This window comes from Salmo salar, chromosome ssa02 (assembly GCF_905237065.1).
Source record: "Salmo salar chromosome ssa02, Ssal_v3.1, whole genome shotgun sequence".
NCBI classification, from domain to species: domain Eukaryota; kingdom Metazoa; phylum Chordata; class Actinopteri; order Salmoniformes; family Salmonidae; genus Salmo; species Salmo salar.
In genome coordinates this window covers 50,709,541-50,728,404 of record NC_059443.1, presented here as the reverse complement: position 1 = coordinate 50,728,404, position 18,864 = coordinate 50,709,541, and positions in this window count along the sequence as shown.

Genomic DNA, 18,864 nt, shown 5'->3' with positions numbered 1-18,864 from the left:
TCGCATGTCATTGACTCCAGACACTCTCCCTGTCGTGAATGCTTATACTAAACTATCTAAAAACCAGTGAAGCAGAGACAGACTATCGTCCTTACCCACTGTAGTGAGGCACGAGCTGTATCCGAGTAGAAATGGAAAGTGTTTTCCACCAAGTAGATACATGTGTTAATTGTGCTTTGTAGCCTCTCTCTCTCTACAGGGAAATCATTTAGTCTCTTTCTGCCTTTCCTGTAGGTTCCCTTTTCTGAGAAATACTCCCTGAAACCAGGATTGGTGTTTCATTGAGGTAACCACTTTTTTTCATTAGTATACTCTTAATTGTATCTCTTAAATGTTTTAACGTGTGTTTAATCTGTCAATTTGAATGTGCCATAACAATAAAATAATTGTAATTACTAATAAAAATAGCACTTTGATTCTATTACATGTTTTGTTATGACTTGGTTGGATATTCTTATGGTTTTTCTCACTGTCAACATTATCACAGCCAAAACCACTTAAAAATATACAATTATGTATAATCAATCGCAATGACACTGTGAAAGCTTTCAGCAAGAGCTAAAGTGCTTTCTTACTTACGATGTAATTATATTTTAACAGGGAAAATGGGACTAGTGATATAACATATCAAAAGGAATAACAGCTTGTTCGTTGATTATTGCTATGGAAACTCCAAGGAGTGGCTTCTCACTTCCAATTGTGTCTAAATTCCTTTAATTGCAAGTGGCACCAGCCCCTTTCTTCTATTCAATGCACAAAGTGCCCAAAGTAGAGCTAACTCAATTACTGTAATGAAACAGGAGACGCAAATGCAAATTGTGAGGTTCTCAAATCGTATTTTCTCGAAGAGGCAATAAACTATGAGGGCGATATAACAGTTCCACAGCATCCAACAACACGCATTACACATATGACTTCACCCTCCAATAAATTGGATGAACTAATGAACAAATTATTTCTAGCTGAGAAAAAATACCTTTGGAGGATTTTGGAGTCTCAAGGACTGTTTGATACAGGAGTGGAATTTCTGTTGCTCGTATAATTGTATCAACAGAATTGAAGGTGTAAGTGAGCAATTTGGGCAACATCGCACTCAACACCATCCAAACACAACATAATCTGATACCTGATACAGCTCAAATAGCACATAATAAGTCTATGAATCGTATCATCCCAGTGGCAACTTTTGTGAGTAGGGGTGAAATTGGAATGTGTCGTTCGAAAGGGAGTTCATTATGGTGTATGGAAATAATTTTGACATGCAAAGAAATTCGTTTTTTGCGAACCTTGAAAATTTTACAATTACAGTTCTCAAAGTGACTTTTCCAAATTCCACCTGTCTGTGAGCATTAGGTTGTCTTATTGGCTGGGAAAACACTGGAAACTCAAGACAGAGTTTGTGGAGAGAAAGTACCTAAAATTCCTAAAATGTCCACTGGGGCCAGCGATATTCTTAGCAACAGCTCATCTACTACTTGGCGCTGACCTACTTCTTCCTTTACCGTGAAATATTGATCCTGCCCGTTGGAGAGCTGTTACTTGTGTCTCATTGCCCCTCTATGTGGTTTACTTTTAAAGGCCCTGCCTCCAACCAAAAGCCCATTTTCCAGCTGGTGCAAGCCCGGGTCCCGTGCCACCAAGAATTATGGCCATGGTCACGGTCGGTCAGAAAAGCATACCGTATCCATCTGCCGTGCTGTGGTCATTGGTGTGGATATAACATCTAGAAAATTGTGCTACATGTTTCCTGTGATACATATTTGTTTCTGCATGTGTTTGTATACATAAGAAGGATATATGTCCTGTCAAATGTGTATCGGTGGTATAATCCACACACTATACCACGTGCCTAATTTATTTATCTGGACTCGCATGTGCCACTCTGGGGCACAGAAGTAGAGCGCTGCAGTAGATACCCAGGCTGTGTCCCAAATGGAACCCTATTCCCTATGTAGGGCAGTACATCTCACTAGGGCCCATAGGGCTCTGGTAGAAAGTAGTGCACTATGTAGGGAAAAGGGTGCTATTTGGGACGCAAACCCCCAGTGAACCCCATGGAGAGAGGCTGTTCATTACTGACGATGGCCATTTATGTTTAAGGGCACTTCAAGTTCCATTGTAATTTTCTCCCCTTTGAAGAGAATATTTTTTCTTTTGAGTGATCACCTGGGGCTTGTGTAAGTGTGGTGGTGGTGGGGGTCGGTTCTTGGGAACACTGGTGGTTATTTATAACATGTAACCACAACCGTTCATGTCACCTTTTTCTTTACAGAAAGAGCACCGAAAGACAAATGATGTTTAATGTAGCCTGCTGTACTACAGTTCATTACCATATTGGATAGTGAGTCACACTTGCTTGACTGTAAGAAATGTACCACTTACATTTTATAAAAATGTATGTTTAGTCAACCAGTGTTTTTTTCCCCCGTACTCCTTTTCTATTCTCTTTTCTTAGTCTTCCCGGTTTTGACCCCTGCCTGACTCTGGACTACTTTCCCGCCTGCCTGATCATCCTGCCTGCCCTTCGGTACCTATTGGACTCTGAACTGGTTTTAACCTTTCGCCTGTACACGACCATTCTCTTGTCTACCACTTTTTGGATGAATAAACATTGTAAGACTCCAACCATCTGCCTCCTGTGTCTGCATCTGGGTTTCGCCTTGTGCCTTGATACACCTGCTCTTTCCATGACAGACTGACCAGGTGATTTCAGGTGAAAGCTATGATCCCTTCTGATGTAATTTGTTAAATCCACTTCAATCAGTGTAGATGAAGGGGAGGAGACAGATTAAAGAAGGATTTGTAAGCCTTGAGACAATTGAGACATCGATTGTGTATGTGTGCGATTCAGAGGGTGAATGGGTAAGACAAAAGATTTAAGTGGCTTTGAACGGGGTATGGTAGTAGGTGCCAGGAACCCCGGTTTGTGTCAACAACTGCAAAACTAACAGCGTTACATAGTGTTTCCATAACTTTCATCCAAATGGATTATGTCCAACCATAAAGAGAAACCATATGAAAGAAAGTGATGGTAGCACTTTGTTATGGTAACATGGTGATGGTAGCATTGTTATACATTGTACTTTAGTAATTGTATAACAATGAAGTTGAGTTTTTGTTATCACACAAGCAGTATAAGCAGCAGTCTGTTTTCTTCTTGTGTTGTTACAAAAAAACACTCAACACCACTACTATGTTTTTCACTTCAGGTCCCCTCTTCATTAGGTGTTTTGGCGCTGCAATTATTATGCAGTTAATAAGAAGTACGTTATTAATAAGATGTTGTAACTACTTTAATCACAGTGTTGCTACACAGGAATAAGAACAACAATGTTGGGACTCATAAAACGAGTGTACAAAGTCAAAATTGGGATAGAAATGAGTCATCAGAATCTTCATGTTTCATTTTAATGACCACGTGAGTCAGTAATCAGACCAAGATTCCCAGACACCAGAAATCTTACAAATGTATCGTCTGACCCACAAATGTGTTATTTTTTAAAGTTTTAGATGGGATGGAAACATTAAAAAGTAATGAAAAGATGCTCTGGAAATGAAAATGGATGAATCAAATTAGCCCAATTTACTTCGCCATAGATTTCCTCAGAAGCACACCCAAACCCAGTGTCTACAGTAGGTCCAAATATTCTTATAGCGTAGTTCTTTCCCTAGTCTCCTTTCCAACTTGGCCCAATGGGTCTGGACTAAATAGGTGCCAGCAGTGACGTGGAAACATGCAGTGCATCTAAAAAGTGGCCTCTCCTCCTCTCCTCTCCTTTTTCTGCACTGACCTCAAAACACAGGATAGGTCAGAGTAATGTTGTGGTTGCCACCAGGAATGTGCTTTTGTCCTTCAAGTTATTTCACGTAAGTGCAGATGAAGGAAAGGAGATGAGGAGAGGAAGCCACCTTAGACTATTGAGATGTACCCCTAAATACAATCCTTTCCTCTCACCTATCAGAGGTCACAAGGGGACTTAAAAAAAAAAGATATGATGTTTTCAAGGGTTATACTGTTGTAAGAGGAATTAGATTAGGAGTGTTTGAAACGTGTTCAGACATTTGATTGTGCTATTTAATGTCATTCATAAAGGGGAAATCAGATATAGAACATGTTTTGCAAGCCTGGCATTGTCACGTCCTGACCAGTAAAGGGGTTATTTGTTATTGTAGTTTGGTCAGGACGTGGCAGGGGGTGTTTGTTTTATGTGGTTCGGGGTTTGTTGGGTTATGTGTTATGTAGAGGGGTGTTTGTTTAGAGTGTTCCGGGTTTTATGGGTTATGTTTTAGGTTAGTGTATTTCTATGTTAGATCTAGGGTGTTTAGTTCTATGTTTAGTTTATTGGGATTGGCCTTCAATTAGAGTCAGCTGTTCCTCGTTGGCTCTGATTGAAGGTCCTATGTATAGGGGTGTGTTTGTAATGGGAAGTGTGGGAAGTTGTTTTTGCATAGCTGTGTGTAGCCTGCATTACTGTTTGTCGTCCGTTCGTTTTCTTGTTTTGTTTCATAAGTGTTCTAAATAAAGTTAAAATGAGCACTCAACCCGCTGCGCCTTGGTCCAATTCATACGACGGACGTTACAGGCATTGCATCTCCTTTGCAAAAACAGAACGAAAACTCTATTGGTGCTTCGAATGCCTTAAGCTGTTTATGAATGTGTTATATGGTTCATATGCTCAGTAGGGTGCCTGAAGCGTTACCTAAATATATGTTTCTCTCAGCATGGCTTCCTTTACTTTGAATGTCTATTCTTATATCATAAGAGCGTCTGCTAAATTACTTAAATGTAAATGTTAAATGTTGAGCTTATATTTCATAGTGTATGGGTGTTTATTTTGCAAAGAGGTAATGTAGATGCACACAGACACACATGCATACACACACACACACACATCCAAAATCGTCAGTATTCCACTCATGAGTGTAAAATTGCATCTGGCACCCAAAGGCATTTGCACTGCGGACACACCGCTTCCCACAGTTCTTTGCATTTCCCGCTGTCACATGATAAAAATCTTTGACTAATTTTTCTGGCATTTTCTCTGCTTGTGTACTTGGCATGAGATGCTTACTCTTTCTCTTCTGAAGGAGGTAGACTATCTGTTTTCTTCAACTCCAAATCAAATATAGTGTCACGTCCTGACCAGTAAAGGGGTTATTTGTTATTGTAGTTTGGTCAGGATGTGGCAGGGGGTGTTTGTTTTATGTGGTTCGGGGTTTGTTGGGCTATGTTCTATCTTAGTGTATTCTGTGTTCAGTCTAGTCTATCTATTTCTATGTTTAGTTCATTGGATTGACCTTCAATTGGAGGCAGCTGTTCCTCGTTGCCTCTGATTGAAGGTCCTATGTATAGGGGTGTTTTTGTAATGGGATTTGTGGGTAGTTGTTTCCTGTTTTGTGTCTGTGCACATGACATGACATGACATGACATGACATGACTGTTTAGTGTTGGTCTAATCCTTACGACACCCGTTACATACAGACTATAATCCTGGAGATAAACTTCACATAATTCAATTAAAGTTTAATTAAATGTACGACACAACTCCCCAAACAATTCTCATAGCCTGGTGGGATAACAAACAAGTCTTACTAAGTTATAAATCATTATCCATTTGGTAAAAAATGTACGTAATAGGAAATGTACCTAATTTAAGCAACATATAACAATTATTAATTGATTGGCTTGATTAATCAAATATAAGGGGTCTATTTATATTGTTAAGTGCGTGTATATGTGAATTACCGATTATATGCATTAAATCTGTCTCATTAGGACTCGAGGGACAGTGCCTGCATCAGCCTCCAGGCACATGCTTCCTGATGCTAGCTAGTCCAAACTCTCAGCCATCCACTTGCCCTAGCTTACTTCAAAGCAGCGGGAGAGGAAAGAGGCCATACATTAGCATACATTTACATACCTGCAGATGCACCCTAATTTGTGGCAGCTGATGGTTTAAATACTTCTCATTGGGAGAGATGCATGGGCATAATTTCCACTAGGGACTAAACCTGGGTTCAAATACTATTGATATCGCTCAAATACTTTGAGCATTTGCCCTAGTCAGCCTCGAGTGCCAGATGGGTGGGGTTTGCAGCTTTGTGACTATTCTATTGGTCAAATTAAGCCAGATAAGCTCAATTAAGCACATATGAAGTGTCACACCTTGATCTGTTTTACCTGTCTTGTGCTTGTCAACACCCCCCACCAGGTGTCTCCTGCTTTCCCCATTACCCCTGTGTATTTATACCGGGTTTTCTGTTTCTGTTGCCAGTTTGAATTGTTTTGTCAGGTCTTACCAGCATGTTTCCCGTTTCTCCTATTATCAAGTTTTTGTTTTCTTATCTACCAGGTTCTGACCGTTCTGCCTGTCCTGACCCTGCCTGACTCTGACCTGGTTTACGAACCTCTGACTGCCCTTGACCTGACTTTTGCCTGCCCCTTAGTGATAATAAATATTCCTCCACCTCCTGTGTCTGCATCTGATTCATTTCCTGAGTCGTGATAATAAAGCATGCGAAATGACTTCAAATATTATTTAAATCCAGGTCGGCAAGGGAGTAGGGACGCACACACATACGTTGTAAAGTTAAATGTTTCTCCCAAATACTTTTGTCTGGTGATGTCATCATTTATTGCCCAATTAGATAGTGTAGAAATGTATGAAATGAGCTTTGAATGGCAATTTGGTAAAATAGCTTTGAATAGCAATGCGGGAGGTCCCCCAGAACCCTATTCTGATGTTGCTCCCCTACATTTTAAATGCAAGTTTTGTAGGAATGCTAATTTAAGGGCCTTTTAGATCACAATGAAAAAGGTTACATGGGCATGGAAGTCCTAGATCATCCCCTTCAAGCTGAAGGGAGTAAAACAGAAAACAGAATGGGGCGTTCTGTCTTTTCATTCTAAAGTACATGTAAGATGAATGTTATGTTTCCATTCCCCCTCTAATCTCCAGACGTCAAAGAGCTAAAAGAGCTAATAGAACTCATTATAAACCCATGAATGTTCCAGTAACTCACACATTGGCTTTGTCCATAAGGCGCTACCCCCTCTATTATATCCGTCTTTGAGCTTGTAACTGTAAGTCAGAAATAAACCGAAAGAAGTGTGTAAAACCTGACATTTTTTCACACAAAACAAATCGGGTACTTTCGTCGTCTTGTCCCTTGCATCCGGGCTCAGAAATCAATTTCAATCTCCATAAAATGTGGGTGTGTTTAGCGGTAAACCGATTAGTGTTTGATGTTTCAGTATCTGTCCTTAGACCAATATACATCCCCTCTAGATTTGAAAAAAAATGTGTGTGTGTGTGTGTGTGTGTGTGTGTGTGTGTGTGTGTGTGTGTGTGTGTGTGTGTGTGTGTGTGTGTGTGTAGCACTGTGAGGATACAGTCTTTGGGGATTTGCTAACTCATGTGTTCCAGTTTATTATGTTACTGACACTATTTAAAGTTGTTGTAGGCCATAAACAGGTTTACGTTACCAATTTTTCACAGATCCCAAATTATTTTGACAAGGAGTCTTCAATGTGTCCACACTACATGATAAAAAAAAATGTTTACGGTCGCTTTACCTTTCAAAAGACCAGTCTTTTCTTTTCGGCATTTCTGGAACACGTATCAGGAACAATGAAATATCAAACAACTTATGCAAATGTCAGAAGACTGTGGACACAACACTCACACCATCAATCAATTACACAAAGTATGATATCGCCCTGGATAATTCAGTCAGCTTTGATAAAAGATTAACAGACTGGTTAAAGTTATCTTCAACTCCTTGGCCTTCTAGTTGTCAAAAAGATTTCTGTATATACCAGGTCTTCCCCTTAAGGAAGTGCTTTGGACTCTCATCTGAAAAAGTGTGTGTATATACAGTATGAGACTCTGAGCACAGAACCAGGTCAGAAGGACTGTTCCGGTGTTCTGGAGCCAGGCGGGTAATTGCCTCTCGGCTCCGGAGGATGACATCCTTCTTCTTCATGCTTCAGTGAGTTTTGCCTGCCTTCGCTTTTCCCGCAGCTGCACAGGTCATCTGAAAACCCTTGCACGGTGCATGGGACCCTTCGTTTCCATCCGTTTCCTCGCCGTCTGCACAGGTTACTTTAATGGATGCGGACAGCCCTTGGCACTACGAGGTTTTAATGTGTTTAGATTGCCTTTGTGAACATGAGAGGTGAGAGAGCCTCATTCAACTAAGATCCATCTGCTGTTGTGGGACAACATTACCTGAACCTTCTTGGTGAGATGGTGATAACGCAGTCATAAGCATGTCATAACAGAGTTATAAGCGGTTATAAGCGGTTATACACTCTTACAAAAAATTGTTATAAAAGGGTTCTTTGGCAGTCCCCATAGGAGAATCCTTTTTGGTTTTAGGCAGGACCTTTTTGGGTTCCATGTAGAACCCTCTGTGGAAAGGGTTCTACATGGAACCCCGGGAAGGTTTATACCTGCAACCAAAAGGGTCTGCTATGGGGACAATCCAAAGAACCCTTTTAGGTTCTAGATAGCAAATTTTTTTCTAAGAGTGTACATAAAATTTCAATCCTTGACTTACTTCTGCCAGGGCAGGGGGTAGTATCAGGGTACTAACCGCTGGGACTCCAGGTAGAAGTTGCCATTTGGTACAGATCTAGAATCGGCTGACCCTCCCCAAATCCTAACCTTCCAGGGGCAAAGGACGAAAGCATGTCGAGGCAAGAACACAACACTTAAAAGTACCAGGGAGCACAAAAGTTAGAGGTAGAGTTTTTTGAAAATCCTGATAAATAAAGATCCTATAACACAACCATCTAAAAGCCTTAATAATTTAAAGTTTCATTACGTGAATTTGCAACATTAATCAGTCATTTTGTTACAAGACATGGTCAAAGATAGTGGGGTTCCTTTTAATGTTATTATTTTGTAGCAAATCAGCAATTTAATTTGGTTTATCAAGTTCTGATGTTTTAAAATGTATCAAATATTCTGAGCTTGAATAAAATGAATGCACTTCAAGGACTGGCCCGGAAGCAATGAAAAATGTTTTTGGGTGGTCGATAGAACCATAAATAAGATATTTTGAGATGATAGTACAGTCGCTGTCAAAGGAGACATCATGAATGCCCAGACATTGCATTGTACTGTAATTAAACAGTTGACCACACTGTAGTATAAATAGCTGGGGACTGTGTCCAAGATTCCCGACCGTCAACATCATTTACTAACGCTCACATACACCGATTCATGGACCGTCTATATCTGGGTTGCATCCGGTTTACACGGCCCAAATTCACATTTGCACTAGCATTCAGTGCGCACACGCAGCAGGGCAAGCAGCGACGACGTCATCAAGTCATCCAAAAACATGGCAGACATTAGATTCATATAAAATTGAAATATCTTTGGCCTCAGCAACAATTCTTTCAATGGTTCAATGGATGTTTTATGTACAAAGGTGATGAATACAGTTTCTTATTAAGAGTTTTCAAATATGATTTCTCTATGTGGCCATCTATGGAAATTGTCTTTCTGGGACGGGCGTCAGTTAAACTCCAGTACCGAAGCAAGGCTATAGGAGCAGTTGAAACCGTGGTAATAGATTGGATTTTTCTTTTTATGCATGTCTCACCAATGCGTTTTGAGGGTTTATGAATTATTGATAGCTTCCTTGTGAATTCAATGCTTTATAGTGCAAATTATAGTGTATTTTTAACATGACACCACATTCTTATGATCTCATAGTCATAGGCTATAGTCGAAGTGTTGTCTTACAAAAATGTACATAGAAGTACAAATACATATGACTTGACAATAATAAATACATTTAATTGTTAATGCTTAAACTTTTACTGTGTTCTCCCTCATAAGGTAGTATTTTCCCCCTGAACACTCAATCCAAAATGGCCGCCAATGCTGTCACCAAGATCCGGAGCATTATCCGGCACCTTCCCGTCACCCCTGCCTCCCTCCCAGACTATCTCCTAATCCACTAAATTCTTTCCTCAGCTCACCTCTCCTAACCCACCACATAATAATTACTCATTTCTACCCACCCCTCTTATGCAATGTATATTGAATTAAAGCCCATCTTCAAGCTTTCCTCCCACTCCCTGAACCCTAAAGACCATCATTTAGAAGCCTGCTGAGTCATTGATTGGATTGTGAAGGGGTCTCAGAGCAAATTAGACTATACCAACCCGTTATAAAATGGCCGACCACGTGACAGGACATCCTCTCAGCTAATCTCCATTGGAGCGTAGCTAATGGGATGTGTGCATTGATTTTGCTGTGTCGTGGTCGTTGCCTCAATACTTTACAGTGATGATTGTATCAGCACTGACCGAACATTAATCTAGAATATTTCAGATATTATGGGAATCACCTCCATTTCAGAAGCCAATAGCGCCCATTTGACCAGGATGGATGGATGGATATTTGTTTTAGCCATGCACGGTATTGTCAATAGGGGCAGAGTAATGGAAGGTTTGTCAGATGGATGACATCAATACTAACATAAATACTTTTTAAAGAGATACTTGCTGTCAAGGAATTGAACACACACTATAATACACCATAAAAAGGAATTGAGGGGACCCTCCATTCCAAATCAATAGCATGTTGACCTTGACCAAAAAGGTCAGTAAAAAAGGTCAGTTCATAGTTCATATTTTGCCCATGGTATAAAACTACTATTCCCAGACCAAAAATGATTAACTATGAACTAATCAGGAACTATACATAATCAAAGTACTGTAGGCATAATCTATTCCTATTAATTAATGCTGTAACCATTATGTAAAGACTATCTCAGACTGTTAAGGAAATGTGGAGTACGGTGTCTATATTAGGAGGAATATCAGAGGCAACTCCTGCTGAGAATGAAAGAATTTATGCTGAGACTGAGGCGTTCATAATATGGAGACCCTAGTGGAGGATTCTCACAAATTGTCCTGCTGACAGTCAGCTAGGCCCTACAGGAGGTTAAAGCCCTTTGGGCCAGCTGGCTAACTCACTCAGCTCACCAGCCCTCTAACATTAATGGACCTCCAGGGAACCTCAATGTCAGCCAGAGGTCGCAGGCCACTATCTATCATTGTTCAATACTACTGTATATAAAGTAGTATTTCCTTCCACATTTTGTGCCAAATTTCTGCTGACCATCACTTTCTGGTTCCATCAACCTTTCAATCTCTGAAATGATGCTACAGTATGCAGAGTAGCCCACTGTGTTACTGTAACTACAGATCTTGGAGATTAGATTATCCCACCCCTGATCTAACCTCAACCATTAGAAGATTGAGAAAATATCCTATGTCAGTTGTGTGTGTGGGGGGGGTAACCTCTCGAACTAATCCACACAACTGTTTCCTCGTAAGTGTCAATTCTTGCACAACACTGCCTGAATGACTTGTTGGGAAAAAGATACCTCTGCATGTTTCTCTCCCCTAAGCATGTTACAATTTCTATTCCTTATTCAAACTAAGCAAATGCTTACCATAGAGTTGGTTTTGTAAATTGCAAGGTGGTAGACCGCCCCAAAACACACACACACACACACACACACACACACACACACACACACACACACACACACACACACACACACACACACAGTCACACACTCCAACCAACCAAGCGCTGACTCCCTGGGAGACCCCCTCTGATGTTTTTTAGGAACGTCTCCATCCTCCCAGCATGCAACAGTGCCCGGAGCAAGAGCTTCAAAGGCTCAGCAACGTGTGAAACAATACATCTCATATCTCACGCGTCCTCCTGTGCCATTCTTATCCTGTGTGTGTGTGTGTGCATTCAAAATCCTGTGTCATCGCTTGTAGGATCGCTTGTGTGTTTCGACACAGCGATCTGTCAGTCATTGGCAACTGTACACTGCCTATCGTGGGTGGGAGCAATCATCCTGTTAAAATTCTGTACATGTCTCTCATATTAAGAACCAAAGTGGTTTTGATGGCACCAGTTTTGACAGACATGCTGGGTAAATACAGCTTCAGCTCGGTTATCTCCCAGGAGTACCGATTACAAACTGTAGAGTAGGGCAAGGTTGCATTCCAAATAGGTTTAGGCCCCGTATGGGCCCTGGTCAAAAGTAGTGCACTAAAATGTGAATAGGTGGCATTTGGGACATAACCCAAGGGCTCCACTTTTCATATTGTCTTCATAAAACATTCATAGCACTTCCACATGGAAACCCCTAACGGAGCGTACAACAAAAATGTATAATAAGTTGCAGGTGTGTGAATTAATTACAGTGAGCACACAAGAGTGTTGGACTCTGTGTTGGTGTTAACATTTTGTGCTAATTAGCATCCCTGGTGTATTGGTGCATCTGTCTTGTAGTGTGACAGCAAAGGTGCTTTTTACTGATTTGGGGCACCAGACAGCAGTCAAAGACTGTCCAATACTGTCATCAGATTACAGAGCTAATAGCCATGATATTAAAGTCACAGTCCTTCATTTGTTTTTCAGTCAAATGGCAGGTATGCCATCACTTGTTTTTGTAGAGGCTGGATAAATATAACCACTCTCCAATTCATAGATGGAACTATGGATTCTAGGACTGTTAGTCCATGAGATCAAAATGTTAGTATTAAACATGTTTTTAAGCTTTAGGGGAGAGTGGGGTAAATTGAGCCACTTTTTACATTAAGCATTAATCCTTCAAAGGAAATATTACATTTGTTCTTACAAAGATATCTACATATATTTCAGGATGTTGTGTATCCCTCAATCAATTTTGGAAATATAGCTTGTCCAAAAAAAGTTAGCTTGGCACAACTTACCACTGGTATGGGGTAAGTTGACCCACAGGACAGGGTAAGTTAAGCAGTCAAAAATGTTTGTACTGAAATGAAATATAGCCCACTACTTTTTTTAAACCATGTCAATCTTTATTTCCCAAAGACAATTAAACACAATCACAATTGCTTTTTTTTGTATTTTAATCAATTTAAGCATCTTTTAAAATAGGCTTAACCCCCTTTTTTAAACACTTTTAACATAGGCCAGGCCCTGTTGTTACCTCATATCCCAGCGATAATGCTTTGAATTACGCCTGGGAAGAAAACGCTTCAATTTGCTCAACTTGCCATTGGCTCAACCATTGCCACAAGGATGCACTTTCATGCTAGGTTTAGAACCTCATATTGAAGCTCATAGAGACTCCTGGGCTCCCGAGTGGCACAGCGGTCTAAGGCACTGCATCTCAGCGTTAGAGGCGTCACTACAGACCCTGGTTTGATTCCAGGCTGTATAACAACCGGCCGTGATTGGGAGTCCCATAGGTCGGTGCACAATCGGCCCAGCGTCGTCCAGGTTAGGGTTTGTCTGGGTTAGGCCGTCATTGTAAATAAGAATTTGTTCTTAACTGACTTGCCTAGTTAAATAAAGGTTACATTTTTTTAAAAGAGACCCCAACTGATGTATAGAACAATCAAAAAATTATCCACTTTGATTTTGATTAAAGCATCTTGAAACCTCTTAACACAAATTAATTGGACTTTTTTTTACCTAACTTTCTTACCACTTTTTTCCATGTGGTTTTTTCCTTCAAAGACTCCATGAAATGATGACCTCTTCCGAAATATTTGGTCAAATTATTAATTTAGTGTATGGTTTTCAAGAAACAAGGGTGGCTCAACTTACCCCTTTGGTTCAACTTACCCCACTTACCCCACTCTCGGGATTTATAAGTGATAGTCTTCCAAAATCAATGGATTATATATCCTTATTGAAATACTATTAGAATGAATTAAATACAGCAGGCTGTACATTTAACACATTCCCTCTGGCACTCGAATTGGGCAGCTGTTTTTGTTTATGCACCCATCCAGCATCTTGCAGAAAGCCAAAGGCCTGGGGCCTCATTTCTAACTGTTGCATACAGTAAATGTAACACTAAATCAGAGCTGTCATAAAACAGTGTGCTTGTGAACGAGCATTATATCTCCGCCTGAAAAACACCCATCATACACCTTTTATGGTGACAATAATGCCCTTATTTGCTGTATACTTTGGAAGTAGTGGAATTAGGCCAAGACCGTATCTAAAGGAAATACTCTACATGACCAAATGTATGTGGACACCTGCTCATCGAACATCTCATTCCAAAATCGTGGGCATTAATATGGAGTTGGTCCCCTCTTTTCTGCTATAACAGCCTACACTCTTCTAGGAAGGCATTCCACTAGATGTTGGAACAATGCTGCGGGGACTTGCTTCCATTCAGCCACAAGAGCATTAGTGAAGTCGGGCGATTAGGCCTGGCTCGCAGTCGGCGTTCCAATTCATCCCGAAGGTGTTCGATGTGGTTGTGGTCAGGGCTCTGTCCAGGCCAGTAAAGTTCTTCCACACCGATCTCGACAAACCATTTCTGTACGGACCTCGCTTTGTGCACGGGGGCATTGTCATGCTGAAACAGGAAAGGGCCTTTCCCAAACTGTTGCCACATAGTTGGAAGCACAGTATCATCTAGAATGTCATTGCATGCTGTAGCATTAAGATTTCCATTCACTGGAACTAAAGGGGCCTGAACCATGAAAAACAGCCCCAGACCATTATTCCATTCAGCAATAGGGGAGTGATTGCTTCCTACAAGATACACAAAACGTGTACTTTCGTAGACATCTTTGAAAAGCGAGTCAAATAAAGAGCTTTTTTTGTCTTAAAGGGGCAGTGTTGTATTTTGAAACAGGCTTGAATAAGCTAAGTAGCCAATAGGCAGAGGGTAGCGTAATTTGTCTGATTCTCTCTTATATTGGTACGGGAATAATAATGCTGCACAGAATTTTCACAACATTCAAGTTTGCGCTCAGCAGAACTGAAATTTGCTCAGTGCCAAACACTGTGTATTATGTATTGTATTTATAAATGAAATATTTTGCTACGCAACACATTTCACATTACAGTATTCAGACGTAGCCTACAAACGTCAATGGAAAAGGTGAACTGTCTGTTATACCATTAAATTGTGTTTCGGACCGGATTGCATATAGCAAAATAGGCTTCTTTAAATAGCTTATCTACTGTATTTACTACTTGGAAGTGGGTCCAATTAAATGAGAGATGGGACGAATGATAGCCTATTCTACCTTGTTGTTGTGCCTGCCTATAGGCTATTTTGCGAGTAGCCTATCACAGTCAGAAAAGTTGAGGAATTTATTCTGCAATGATCATGGAAATATATGCCTATTCCTAATTATTTTAGATGATTGCATCTTGTTATTATATTTCACTAGGCTTACCTGTTCTTTTGTTTTGAATAAGTGTCATCATATGTTCCCCATTTGTACAAGGCTAATACTAGGCTACTTTTGCCTTCTTGCAGTGCAAGACTTTGGCTAAAGTTTGCGGGAGGATAAGCTCATTCTCACATCAAGTTCAGTTTTGATAAACTCAACCTTTTGCGTGAAAACTGGTGCACGCATGTTTTGGGGTATATTTTGTGTGTACACAACATTTAGAAATTAGGCCCCTGGTGTGCTAGGGCAGAGTCATTTCCATTGACCTGAGAAAAAGATGAGTCGATGAACTGGGACAGAAATGTGTTTGAGCACAGTGTTACGTAGATGATCTGTCATTCAAAAAGTAGAAGGGGGCTCTCGACTGGTGGTGCTATAGTAAAGCTGTGAGTGTAACTCATAGACTTAGATAGACAGTGCTAGTGCCCCAAAGCCTATTTTAGCATTGGCAGCGCTATTGAGGACTTTAACCATTTTGAAGTATTCAACTGGGTGGGACTGGGTTACGGAAAGGAGGTATCAACAAATAAATGTTACTCCTGAGCAAACATTAAATAACTGCAGGTAGCAGTAAATCACCAACCTTGTCTTTACACCTGTTCAGACAACTCCAGGTGGCAGTATGCATCCTTTCAGTTTCTCCGACTAATAGGAGTTGGAGTAAAAGAAATGGATTACTTTGAAATGAAGAAAGCCCTCAATGGCACTGCCCATGGGGTCACAGACACCATTATGGCATGTATGCAAAGAAGGCCCCTCTATTGACCTCTATGGTGTAACTTCAATCAGCAAAGCACAACTGCTGGACAATTCTGCCATCTTTTGGTAGACCATGAGAATTCAATTCAATTCAAGCCGTCCTAGTAGTGTTCAGGAACTGTCTTGTTTACAGCTACTGCAGGCATGTAAACATGCACATGCACGCATGCACACACTACCTGTGAAGGGAGTCTGAGGATAAATTTGACCTACAGTACTTTATGAAGAAAGTCCCTATTGATAATACTTCAGCGAGCGAGAGAGAGAGCATACAGCGTGATAAAATAAATAAATAAGCTGAGTGATGGACCTGGAGAAATGTAACCATTCTCAAATTCATAGACAGAGCTATGGATGCAACTAAGGATTCTAGCTTTAACTTCACACAACACAACTTATGGTACCCTGGCTGTGAATTTACTTTATTATATATTAATTAAATGTGCTCTTAATCAAACTAAAACCTTAATCATACATTGAGATAAATATATGAATTACACAACCGTATGAATTACACCCAAACATTGCACACATAATTGCATTCGGAAAGAATTCAGACCCCTTGACCTTTTCCACATTTTGTTACGATACAGCCTTATTCTAAAATGGATTCAATTATTTGTTTCCCTCATCAAACTACACACAATTCAGCATAATAACAAAGCAAAAACCGGTTATTAGAAATTGTTGCAAATTTATTTTAAAAACCAGAAACACATTTACATAAGTATTCAGATCCTTTACTCTGTACTTTGTTGAAGCACCTTTGGCAGCAATTACAGCCTTGAGTCTTCTTGGGTATGACACTACAAGCTTGGCACACCTGTATTTGGGGAGTTTCTCCCATTGTTTTCTGCAGATCCTCTCAAGCTCTGTTAGGTTGGATGGGGAGCGTCGCTTCACAGCTATTTTCAGGTCTCTCCAGAGATGTTATATCGGGTTCAAGTCCGGGCTCAAGGACATTCAGAGACTTGTCCCGAATACACTCCTGCGTTGTCTTGGTTGTGTGATTAGGGTCGTTGTCCTGTTGGAAGATGAACCTTCGTCCCAGTCTGAGGTCCTGAACGCTCTGGAGCAGGTTTTCATCAATGATCTCTCTGTACCTTGCTCTGTTCACCTTTGCCTCGATCCTAACTAGTCTCCCAGTCCCTGCCACTGAAAAACATCCCCACAGTATGATGCTGCCACCACCATGCTTCACCGTAAGGATGTTTTCAGATTTCCTCCAGACGTGACGCATGGCATTCAGGCCAAAGAGTTCAAGCTTGGTTTCATCAGACCAGAGAATCTTGTTTTGCATGGTTTGAGAGTCTTTAGGTGCCTTTTGGCAAACTCCAAGCAGCCTGTCATGTGCCTTTCCCTGAGGAGTGGCCACTCTACCATAAAGGCCTGATTGGTGGAGTGCTGCAGAGATGGTTGTCCTTCTGGAAGGTTCTCCCATCTCCACAGAGGAACTCTGGAGCTCTGTCTGAGTGACCATCTGGTTCTTGATCACCTCCCTGACCAAGGCCCTTCTCCCCCGATTGCTCAGTTTGGCCGGACGGCCAGCTCTAGGAAGAGTCTTCGTGGTTTCAAACTTCTTCCGTTTAAGAATTATGGAGGCCTCTGTGTTCTTTGGGACCTTTAATGCTGCAGACATTTTTTTGGTACCCTTCCCCACGTCTGTGCCTCGACACAATCCTGTCTCTGAGCACAATCCTGTCTGAATACTTATGTAAATGCAATATTTCAGTTTTTTCTTTTTTATAAATTAGCCAACATTTCTAAAAACTATGTAATATTGGGGTATTGTGGGTAGATTGACGAGGGGAAAAAACAATGTAATCAGTTTTAGAATAAGGCTGTAACGTAACAAAATGTGGAAAAAGGGTCTGAATAATGTTTTGCATGTTATTTTGGCATTAATACATGTTACATATCAGTTTGAAAACAATGTAAAAAAATATTATATTGAATTAATAAAGCCGCATAGAAAAGATGGTCTCGTTTTTGCTTTCTTGAGTTAGGCAGCTCCAAAATGCAGGTGTTTCAGCCTAGCTCTGGGCTTTCTGTGGTGGTGGGGCAGCCAGCGAAAATTACGGAGCATAGGGATTGGTAATGTTCTCTAGTTGCGCCGTGATTGGCTCAGTGTTCTGTCACAAGCCCCTTAGGTGCTGCCATAGAGTTACATTAGAAGTGCCCATCCAAGAAGGCTCAAGGTTATTGGCCAGAGATAAAATTACGTCAAACCACATTTTATCTTTAGCAGCTTTGATTGGACTGATTATTTCAACGTCATACTTTCAAAATTTTTGCTAGCAAGCTAGCAGTCATCATTATGAATCAAGTCGACAATCGACTTGCAAATCCTTTTCAATCCTTGTCATATGAAGAGAAATTATTGATAAAACCTATCGGTACTCATCGGCCATTGGACATAAACATTACACAGCAAGTTAGAAATAGCAAATTCAACAATGAGTGGTTTGGAAGAAATCAGTGGCTAACTGTAAGCCTGCTATTCAGTGGAGTGGATGTGTCCAAGTCTGGGTTTAATGGTCTCTTTTCCAAGTTTAAAAGGATAAACATTCAACAATGGCCATGCGGCCAATCCAGCATGACTTCTGCCGCTTTCAAAACAACTGGAAACTCGCAACTGGGAAATTTCAGACTTCAGTGAGTTCAAGACAACTGGGAACTCTGAAAAAAAACGAGCTCCGACTGGGAAAATACGTTTTGAACGGTCATCCAACTCGGTATTCCATGTTGGGAACTCAGGCCTCTTTCTAGAGCTCCGACCTGAAGATCACTAACGTCATGATTCGAACTTGTTTTTTTCTGAGTTCCCAGTTGTCTTGAAAGCACCATAAATCCAGAGAATGACA